A 10,151-nucleotide genomic window follows, 5' to 3' on the forward strand; every position below is an offset into this window, starting at 1 on the left:
GTGCCATTTTCTGACATTAGATTTCGTTCTAAATGCTTAATCCCTATGTAGAAACGTTAGTTAAGCAAGAATATCGTATTTTTAAAAAAATCTAATGATAGGATTTTTCAGAAAATTGAAAAAACCGTAAAATGTCAAGAGTAAAGTGCCCTTATTTTAAACAATGTATCGTTCTAAATTCTTAATCCCTATGTAAAAAAGTTATTTTAGCAGGAATATGTTATTGAAAAAAATTAGAAAAATTTATTTTAGCCGTAAATCGAAAATAATGGGGACACCGGAGCTGTTCGAAGCGCCGAGCGCGTCGCGTACGCCCGAATATTTTCAAAGTCCCAACGTACCGATCAAGAGTAAAGTACCATTTTCCTACATTAGATTTCGTTCTAAATGCTTAATCCCTATGTAAAAACGTTAGTTAAGCAAGAATATCGTATTTTTAAAAAAATCTAATGATAGGATTTCCCAGAAAATTGAAAAAACCGAAAAATGTCAAGAGTAAAGTGCCATTTTCTGACATTAGATTTCGTTCTAAATGCTTAATCCCTATGTAGAAACGTTAGTTAAGCAAGAATATCGTATTTTTAAAAAAATCTAATGATAGGATTTTTCAGAAAATTGAAAAAACCGTAAAATGTCAAGAGTAAAGTGCCCTTACTTTAAACAATGTATCGTTCTAAATGCTTAATCCCTATGTAAAAAAGTTATTTAAGCAGGAATATGTTATTGAAAAAAATTAGAAAAATTTATTTTAGCCGTAAATCGAAAATAATGGATCGAGCGAATCGGTCGATTGCGCCGAGACGCGCTATGATGCAACAGACGAGCGATTGGAACGCCCGAATATTTTCAAAGTCCCAACGTACCGATCAAGAGTAAAGTACCATTTTCCTACATTAGATTTCGTTCTAAATGCTTAATCCCTATGTAAAAACGTTAGTTAAGCAAGAATATCGTATTTTTAAAAAAATCTAATGATAGGATTTTCCAGAAAATTGAAAAAACCGAAAAATGTCAAGAGTAAAGTGCCATTTTCTGACATTAGATTTCGTTCTAAATGCTTAATCCCTATGTAGAAACGTTAGTTAAGCAAGAATATCGTATTTTTAAAAAAATCTAATGATAGAATTTTTCAGAAAATTGAAAAAACCGTAAAATGTCAAGAGTAAAGTGCCCTTACTTTAAACAATGTATCGTTCTAAATGCTTAATCCCTATGTAAAAAAGTTATTTAAGCAGGAATATGTTATTGAAAAAAATTAGAAAAATTTATTTTAGCCGTAAATCGAAAATAATGGATCGAGCGAATCGGTCGATTGCGCCGAGACGCGCTATGATGCAACAGACGAGCGATTGGAACGCCCGAATATTTTCAAAGTCCCAACGTACCGATCAAGAGTAAAGTACCATTTTCCTACATTAGATTTCGTTCTAAATGCTTAATCCCTATGTAAAAACGTTAGTTAAGCAAGAATATCGTATTTTTAAAAAAATCTAATGATAGGATTTTCCAGAAAATTGAAAAAACCGAAAAATGTCAAGAGTAAAGTGCCATTTTCTGACATTAGATTTCGTTCTAAATGCTTAATCCCTATGTAGAAACGTTAGTTAAGCAAGAATATCGTATTTTTAAAAAAATCTAATGATAGGATTCTTCAGAAAATTGAAAAAACCGTAAAATGTCAAGAGTAAAGTGCCCTTACTTTAAACAATGTATCGTTCTAAATGCTTAATCCCTATGTAAAAAAGTTATTTAAGCAGGAATATGTTATTGAAAAAAATTAGAAAAATTTATTTTAGCCGTAAATCGAAAATAATGGATCGAGCGAATCGGTCGATTGCGCCGAGACGCGCTATGATGCAACAGACGAGCGATTGGAACGCCCGAATATTTTCAAAGTCCCAACGTACCGATCAAGAGTAAAGTACCATTTTCCTACATTAGATTTCGTTCTAAATGCTTAATCCCTATGTAAAAACGTTAGTTAAGCAAGAATATCGTATTTTTAAAAAAATCTAATGATAGGATTTTCCAGAAAAATGAAAAAACCGAAAAATGTCAAGAGTAAAGTGCCATTTTCTGACATTAGATTTCGTTCTAAATGCTTAAACCCTATGTAGAAACGTTAGTTAAGCAAGAATATCGTATTTTTAAAAAAATCTAATGATAGGATTTTTCAGAAAATTGAAAAAACCGTAAAATGTCAAGAGTAAAGTGCCCTTACTTTAAACAATGTATCGTTCTAAATGCTTAATCCCTATGTAAAAAAGTTATTTAAGCAGGAATATGTTATTGAAAAAAATTAGAAAAATTTATTTTAGCCGTAAATCGAAAATAATGGATCGAGCGAATCGGTCGATTGCGCCGAGACGCGCTATGATGCAACAGACGAGCGATTGGAACGCCCGAATATTTTCAAAGTCCCAACGTACCGATCAAGAGTAAAGTACCATTTTCCTACATTAGATTTCGTTCTAAATGCTTAATCCCTATGTAGAAACGTTAGTTAAGCAAGAATATCGTATTTTTAAAAAAATCTAATGATAGGATTTTCCAGAAAATTGAAAAAACCGAAAAATGTCAAGAGTAAAGTGCCATTTTCTGACATTAGATTTCGTTCTAAATGCTTAATCCCTATGTAGAAACGTTAGATAAGCAAGAATATCGTATTTTTAAAAAAATCTAATGATAGGATTTTTCAGAAAATTGAAAAAACCGTAAAATGTCAAGAGTAAAGTGCCCTTATTTTAAACAATCTATCGTTCTAAATGCTTAATCCCTATGTAAAAAAGTTATCTAAGCACGAATATGTTATTGAATAAAATGAGAAAAATTTATTTTAGCCGTAAATCGAAAATAATGGGTCGAGCGAATCGCTCGATTGCGCCGAGACGCGCTATGATGCAACAGACGAGCGATTGGAACGCCCGAATATTTTCAAAGTCCCAACGTACCGATCAAGAGTAAAGTACCATTTTCCTACATTAGATTTCGTTCTAAATGCTTAATCCCTATGTAGAAACGTTAGTTAAGCAAGAATATCGTATTTTTAAAAAAATCTAATGATAGGATTTTCCAGAAAAATGAAAAAACCGAAAAATGTCAAGAGTAAAGTGCCATTTTCTGACATTAGATTTCGTTCTAAATGCTTAATCCCTATGTAGAAACGTTAGATAAGCAAGAATATCGTATTTTTAAAAAAATCTAATGATAGGATTTTTCAGAAAATTGAAAAAACCGTAAAATGTCAAGAGTAAAGTGCCCTTATTTTAAACAATCTATCGTTCTAAATGCTTAATCCCTATGTAGAAAAGTTATCTAAGCAAGAATATGTTATTGAATAAAATGAGAAAAATTTATTTTAGCCGTAAATCGAAAATAATGGGTCGAGCGAATCGCTCGATTGCGCCGAGACGCGCTATGATGCAACAGACGAGCGATTGGAACGCCCGAATATTTTCAAAGTCCCAACGTACCGATCAAGAGTAAAGTACCATTTTCCTACATTAGATTTCGTTCTAAATGCTTAATCCCTATGTAGAAACGTTAGTTAAGCAAGAATATCGTATTTTTAAAAAAATCTAATGATAGGATTTTCCAGAAAAATGAAAAAACCGAAAAATGTCAAGAGTAAAGTGCCATTTTCTGACATTAGATTTCGTTCTAAATGCTTAATCCCTATGTAGAAACGTTAGTTAAGCAAGAATATCGTATTTTTAAAAAAATCTAATGATAGGATTTTTCAGAAAATTGAAAAAACCGTAAAATGTCAAGAGTAAAGTGCCCTTACTTTAAACAATGTATCGTTCTAAATGCTTAATCCCTATGTAAAAAAGTTATTTAAGCAGGAATATGTTATTGAAAAAAATTAGAAAAATTTATTTTAGCCGTAAATCGAAAATAATGGATCGAGCGAATCGGTCGATTGCGCCGAGACGCGCTATGATGCAACAGACGAGCGATTGGAACGCCCGAATATTTTCAAAGTCCCAACGTACCGATCAAGAGTAAAGTACCATTTTCCTACATTAGATTTCGTTCTAAATGCTTAATCCCTATGTAAAAACGTTAGTTAAGCAAGAAAATCGTATTTTTAAAAAAATCTAATGATAGGATTTTCCAGAAAATTGAAAAAACCGAAAAATGTCAAGAGTAAAGTGCCATTTTCTGACATTAGATTTCGTTCTAAATGCTTAATCCCTATGTAGAAACGTTAGTTAAGCAAGAATATCGTATTTTTAAAAAAATCTAATGATAGGATTCTTCAGAAAATTGAAAAAACCGTAAAATGTCAAGAGTAAAGTGCCCTTACTTTAAACAATGTATCGTTCTAAATGCTTAATCCCTATGTAAAAAAGTTATTTAAGCAGGAATATGTTATTGAAAAAAATTAGAAAAATTTATTTTAGCCGTAAATCGAAAATAATGGATCGAGCGAATCGGTCGATTGCGCCGAGACGCGCTATGATGCAACAGACGAGCGATTGGAACGCCCGAATATTTTCAAAGTCCCAACGTACCGATCAAGAGTAAAGTACCATTTTCCTACATTAGATTTCGTTCTAAATGCTTAATCCCTATGTAAAAACGTTAGTTAAGCAAGAATATCGTATTTTTAAAAAAATCTAATGATAGGATTTTCCAGAAAATTGAAAAAACCGAAAAATGTCAAGAGTAAAGTGCCATTTTCTGACATTAGATTTCGTTCTAAATGCTTAATCCCTATGTAGAAACGTTAGTTAAGCAAGAATATCGTATTTTTAAAAAAATCTAATGATAGGATTTTTCAGAAAATTGAAAAAACCGTAAAATGTCAAGAGTAAAGTGCCCTTATTTTAAACAATGTATCGTTCTAAATTCTTAATCCCTATGTAAAAAAGTTATTTTAGCAGGAATATGTTATTGAAAAAAATTAGAAAAATTTATTTTAGCCGTAAATCGAAAATAATGGGGACACCGGAGCTGTTCGAAGCGCCGAGCGCGTCGCGTACGCCCGAATATTTTCAAAGTCCCAACGTACCGATCAAGAGTAAAGTACCATTTTCCTACATTAGATTTCGTTCTAAATGCTTAATCCCTATGTAAAAACGTTAGTTAAGCAAGAATATCGTATTTTTAAAAAAATCTAATGATAGGATTTCCCAGAAAATTGAAAAAACCGAAAAATGTCAAGAGTAAAGTGCCATTTTCTGACATTAGATTTCGTTCTAAATGCTTAATCCCTATGTAGAAACGTTAGTTAAGCAAGAATATCGTATTTTTAAAAAAATCTAATGATAGGATTTTTCAGAAAATTGAAAAAACCGTAAAATGTCAAGAGTAAAGTGCCCTTACTTTAAACAATGTATCGTTCTAAATGCTTAATCCCTATGTAAAAAAGTTATTTAAGCAGGAATATGTTATTGAAAAAAATTAGAAAAATTTATTTTAGCCGTAAATCGAAAATAATGGATCGAGCGAATCGGTCGATTGCGCCGAGACGCGCTATGATGCAACAGACGAGCGATTGGAACGCCCGAATATTTTCAAAGTCCCAACGTACCGATCAAGAGTAAAGTACCATTTTCCTACATTAGATTTCGTTCTAAATGCTTAATCCCTATGTAAAAACGTTAGTTAAGCAAGAATATCGTATTTTTAAAAAAATCTAATGATAGGATTTTCCAGAAAATTGAAAAAACCGAAAAATGTCAAGAGTAAAGTGCCATTTTCTGACATTAGATTTCGTTCTAAATGCTTAATCCCTATGTAGAAACGTTAGTTAAGCAAGAATATCGTATTTTTAAAAAAATCTAATGATAGAATTTTTCAGAAAATTGAAAAAACCGTAAAATGTCAAGAGTAAAGTGCCCTTACTTTAAACAATGTATCGTTCTAAATGCTTAATCCCTATGTAAAAAAGTTATTTAAGCAGGAATATGTTATTGAAAAAAATTAGAAAAATTTATTTTAGCCGTAAATCGAAAATAATGGATCGAGCGAATCGGTCGATTGCGCCGAGACGCGCTATGATGCAACAGACGAGCGATTGGAACGCCCGAATATTTTCAAAGTCCCAACGTACCGATCAAGAGTAAAGTACCATTTTCCTACATTAGATTTCGTTCTAAATGCTTAATCCCTATGTAAAAACGTTAGTTAAGCAAGAATATCGTATTTTTAAAAAAATCTAATGATAGGATTTTCCAGAAAATTGAAAAAACCGAAAAATGTCAAGAGTAAAGTGCCATTTTCTGACATTAGATTTCGTTCTAAATGCTTAATCCCTATGTAGAAACGTTAGTTAAGCAAGAATATCGTATTTTTAAAAAAATCTAATGATAGGATTCTTCAGAAAATTGAAAAAACCGTAAAATGTCAAGAGTAAAGTGCCCTTACTTTAAACAATGTATCGTTCTAAATGCTTAATCCCTATGTAAAAAAGTTATTTAAGCAGGAATATGTTATTGAAAAAAATTAGAAAAATTTATTTTAGCCGTAAATCGAAAATAATGGATCGAGCGAATCGGTCGATTGCGCCGAGACGCGCTATGATGCAACAGACGAGCGATTGGAACGCCCGAATATTTTCAAAGTCCCAACGTACCGATCAAGAGTAAAGTACCATTTTCCTACATTAGATTTCGTTCTAAATGCTTAATCCCTATGTAAAAACGTTAGTTAAGCAAGAATATCGTATTTTTAAAAAAATCTAATGATAGGATTTTCCAGAAAAATGAAAAAACCGAAAAATGTCAAGAGTAAAGTGCCATTTTCTGACATTAGATTTCGTTCTAAATGCTTAATCCCTATGTAGAAACGTTAGTTAAGCAAGAATATCGTATTTTTAAAAAAATCTAATGATAGGATTTTTCAGAAAATTGAAAAAACCGTAAAATGTCAAGAGTAAAGTGCCCTTACTTTAAACAATGTATCGTTCTAAATGCTTAATCCCTATGTAAAAAAGTTATTTAAGCAGGAATATGTTATTGAAAAAAATTAGAAAAATTTATTTTAGCCGTAAATCGAAAATAATGGATCGAGCGAATCGGTCGATTGCGCCGAGACGCGCTATGATGCAACAGACGAGCGATTGGAACGCCCGAATATTTTCAAAGTCCCAACGTACCGATCAAGAGTAAAGTACCATTTTCCTACATTAGATTTCGTTCTAAATGCTTAATCCCTATGTAAAAACGTTAGTTAAGCAAGAATATCGTATTTTTAAAAAAATCTAATGATAGGATTTTCCAGAAAATTGAAAAAACCGAAAAATGTCAAGAGTAAAGTGCCATTTTCTGACATTAGATTTCGTTCTAAATGCTTAATCCCTATGTAGAAACGTTAGTTAAGCAAGAATATCGTATTTTTAAAAAAATCTAATGATAGGATTCTTCAGAAAATTGAAAAAACCGTAAAATGTCAAGAGTAAAGTGCCCTTACTTTAAACAATGTATCGTTCTAAATGCTTAATCCCTATGTAAAAAAGTTATTTAAGCAGGAATATGTTATTGAAAAAAATTAGAAAAATTTATTTTAGCCGTAAATCGAAAATAATGGATCGAGCGAATCGGTCGATTGCGCCGAGACGCGCTATGATGCAACAGACGAGCGATTGGAACGCCCGAATATTTTCAAAGTCCCAACGTACCGATCAAGAGTAAAGTACCATTTTCCTACATTAGATTTCGTTCTAAATGCTTAATCCCTATGTAAAAACGTTAGTTAAGCAAGAATACCCCCCCGTGTCCGCTACCTTGTCGTGGTGGGGGGGCTTCGTGCCCCAATGATCCTCAAGGCTGTGCCGGCGGGGATTTTATTCCCTGGCAGGTCCTACCTAGCCGGAGTGGCTTGAGGTGAGGGGCCAACTAAAGTCGGACACATACCGTAAACCTGTGGTCATGTTTTACAGGAACGGGGGTCTTGCCTTAGCCGGCTGGACCGCGAGGATGACAACCTCTCTAAAAAATCCCTAGCCCCAAGCAGCGTTGCGCGGTGAAGAGGGCGTAGCTGGAGTCAGCGCCAGCTATGGTTGGTGGGTGCACCAATCGTTAGCGGACAACCCCGGGGTACCTGGCGATCCCCCGGGCGTATTAGCCTTCCCCGGGTATGGCGGCTCTACCCGGGGTGACCTCCTTTCCGACCACACTCGTGGGATTTATCATGGATAGTTCACAAATAAAAAAAACCGGGGAGGGGGGAAACGAGAGGGAGGAGGAGGCGCGCGTAGCTAGCGTGCGCCTCGAGCGCATGGATGGGTCGGTGTTGCGGGAACTTCCCGCAACACGCGGCAGAGAGAGGTTCGCTTTGGACCTTGGCGAATGCGATGCGGGAGAGGAGTCCGACCACTCGGTCTCCTCTCACCGCTCTTCGCAGAGCGCCCCTGGCTCCTCAATAGGGAGGAAGCGGGGAAGGCCGCCAACTACTGGGCAGTACGTTGGCCTCTATGAGGCCAAACGTAAGTTGACGGAGGCCAACAAAGGCCTCATCGCGGCGATCTTCGACCCGGTGGCCCCGGGGCCGCAGCCCGGGAGATCGGTCGACCCACTTCCGGACGAGGTGGAGGTCGCCGCGAATCTTCGCAGTCGTCCGACGCGGGACGTGGCGGCGTCAATAATGGAGAGCCTGGCCGAAGTGGCCAGGATCTCCAGCGCAACAAGGGAGTTGCGGCCGGCCACGGTGCGGGTCCTGCAGGCGGCGGCCCTGAACAGCCGGGCGGGCGTTGCGGAGCTGGCCATGAGGTCAGCTTCCGACGCCACCCGGCTGTTGGAAGCAGAGAACGCTCTCCTCAGAGAGCAGATGGCGGAGTTGCGGACCGAGGTGGCCCGACTCCGTCAGGCGGTGGAGGCGAAGCCGGCAGCAGCCGAGATGCCTCCGCCGCCGGCTCCTGAGGGGGGCACGGGGCCGCTGGTTGGCGCCGGCGCCCGAGGGCCCCAACGCCCTGGGCGAGGGAAGCCCTTGCCGGCGTCCGCAGCGGCGCCGGCAAACTTGCTGCATCAGATCGGCTCCCTGATCGATGCCAAGCTGGCATCGTTCAGGAGGGAGCTGATCCCGCGGATGCAGGATCCGCGGTCGGTGCCGCCCGTGCCGCCCGCCCCCAGCCCGTCGATAGGCAAGAAAGGGGGGAGAAAGGGTGGCAGTGGAGGAGGGGCTGCGTCCGCTAAGGCGGCGCAGATGCAGCCCCCACAGCAGAGGGCTGCCTCTGCTGTTGTGCCGCCCTCCACCACACCTCCTACTGAGCTGTGGTCGAGGGTAGTTGGCCGAAGGGCCAAAAAGGCGGCTGCCGCAGCTAAACCTGCGGCGGCTGCCAAGGCCTCTTCGGCCGGGAGGGCGGCGAAACGGGTGGCACCGGCTGCCCCGAAGAGGGCTCCCCTGCCGCCGCGTCCGCCCCGCACGGCTGCCGTTACGATAACGGTACCGGCCGGCGGGGCGATGACGTACGCCGAGGCGATGGCCACTGCCAGGTCGAAGGTTGACCTGGCAGAGATTGGCATCGCCTCGTTAAAGCCCAGGAGAGCGGTGACGGGGGGAATCATTTTGGAGGTCCCCGGGGCTGATGGGGCAGCTAAGGCCACTGCCCTAGCTGCGAAGATGGCGGACGCGCTGGCGGGAACCGGCGTGAAGGTCGCGCGCCCAATTAAGAAGGCCGATCTAAGGGTGCGCGGCCTGGTCGACTCGACCACGCCGGAGGAGGTTGCCGTGGCCGTCGCCCATGTAGGAGGGTGCGACCGGGGGGATGTTAAGACCGGCGAAATCCGGTCTTCCCCCTCCGGTTTGGGCACCCTCTGGGTCCAGTGCCCTGCTGCGGCCGCGCGTAAAGTTGCGGTCGCGGGCAAGCTCACGGTCGGCTGGACCCGGGCGACGGTGGAGGCCCTCAGCGCCCGGCCCCTGCAGTGCTATCGCTGCCTTGGCCTAGGCCATACAACTCAGCGATGCACTGCGGCCGAGGATCGTTCCGACTGCTGCTTTGGGTGCGGCAGTCGGGACCACAAGGTGGCCGGCTGTACGGCGAAGCCCAACTGCCCGCTCTGTGCGGGAGCGGGCAAGCCGGCCGGCCACCGCCTCGGTAGCCGGGCGTGCCCCGCCAGCGCGAAACGCGGCAGGGGCAGTAGGGGGAGGAAATCCGCGGTGGCCAAGGCGACGGCCACCGTGGCTACTAAGCCAAAGGTGGCACC

The sequence above is a fragment of the Megalopta genalis genome, unplaced genomic scaffold (assembly GCF_051020955.1).
Source record: "Megalopta genalis isolate 19385.01 unplaced genomic scaffold, iyMegGena1_principal scaffold0051, whole genome shotgun sequence".
NCBI classification, from domain to species: domain Eukaryota; kingdom Metazoa; phylum Arthropoda; class Insecta; order Hymenoptera; family Halictidae; genus Megalopta; species Megalopta genalis.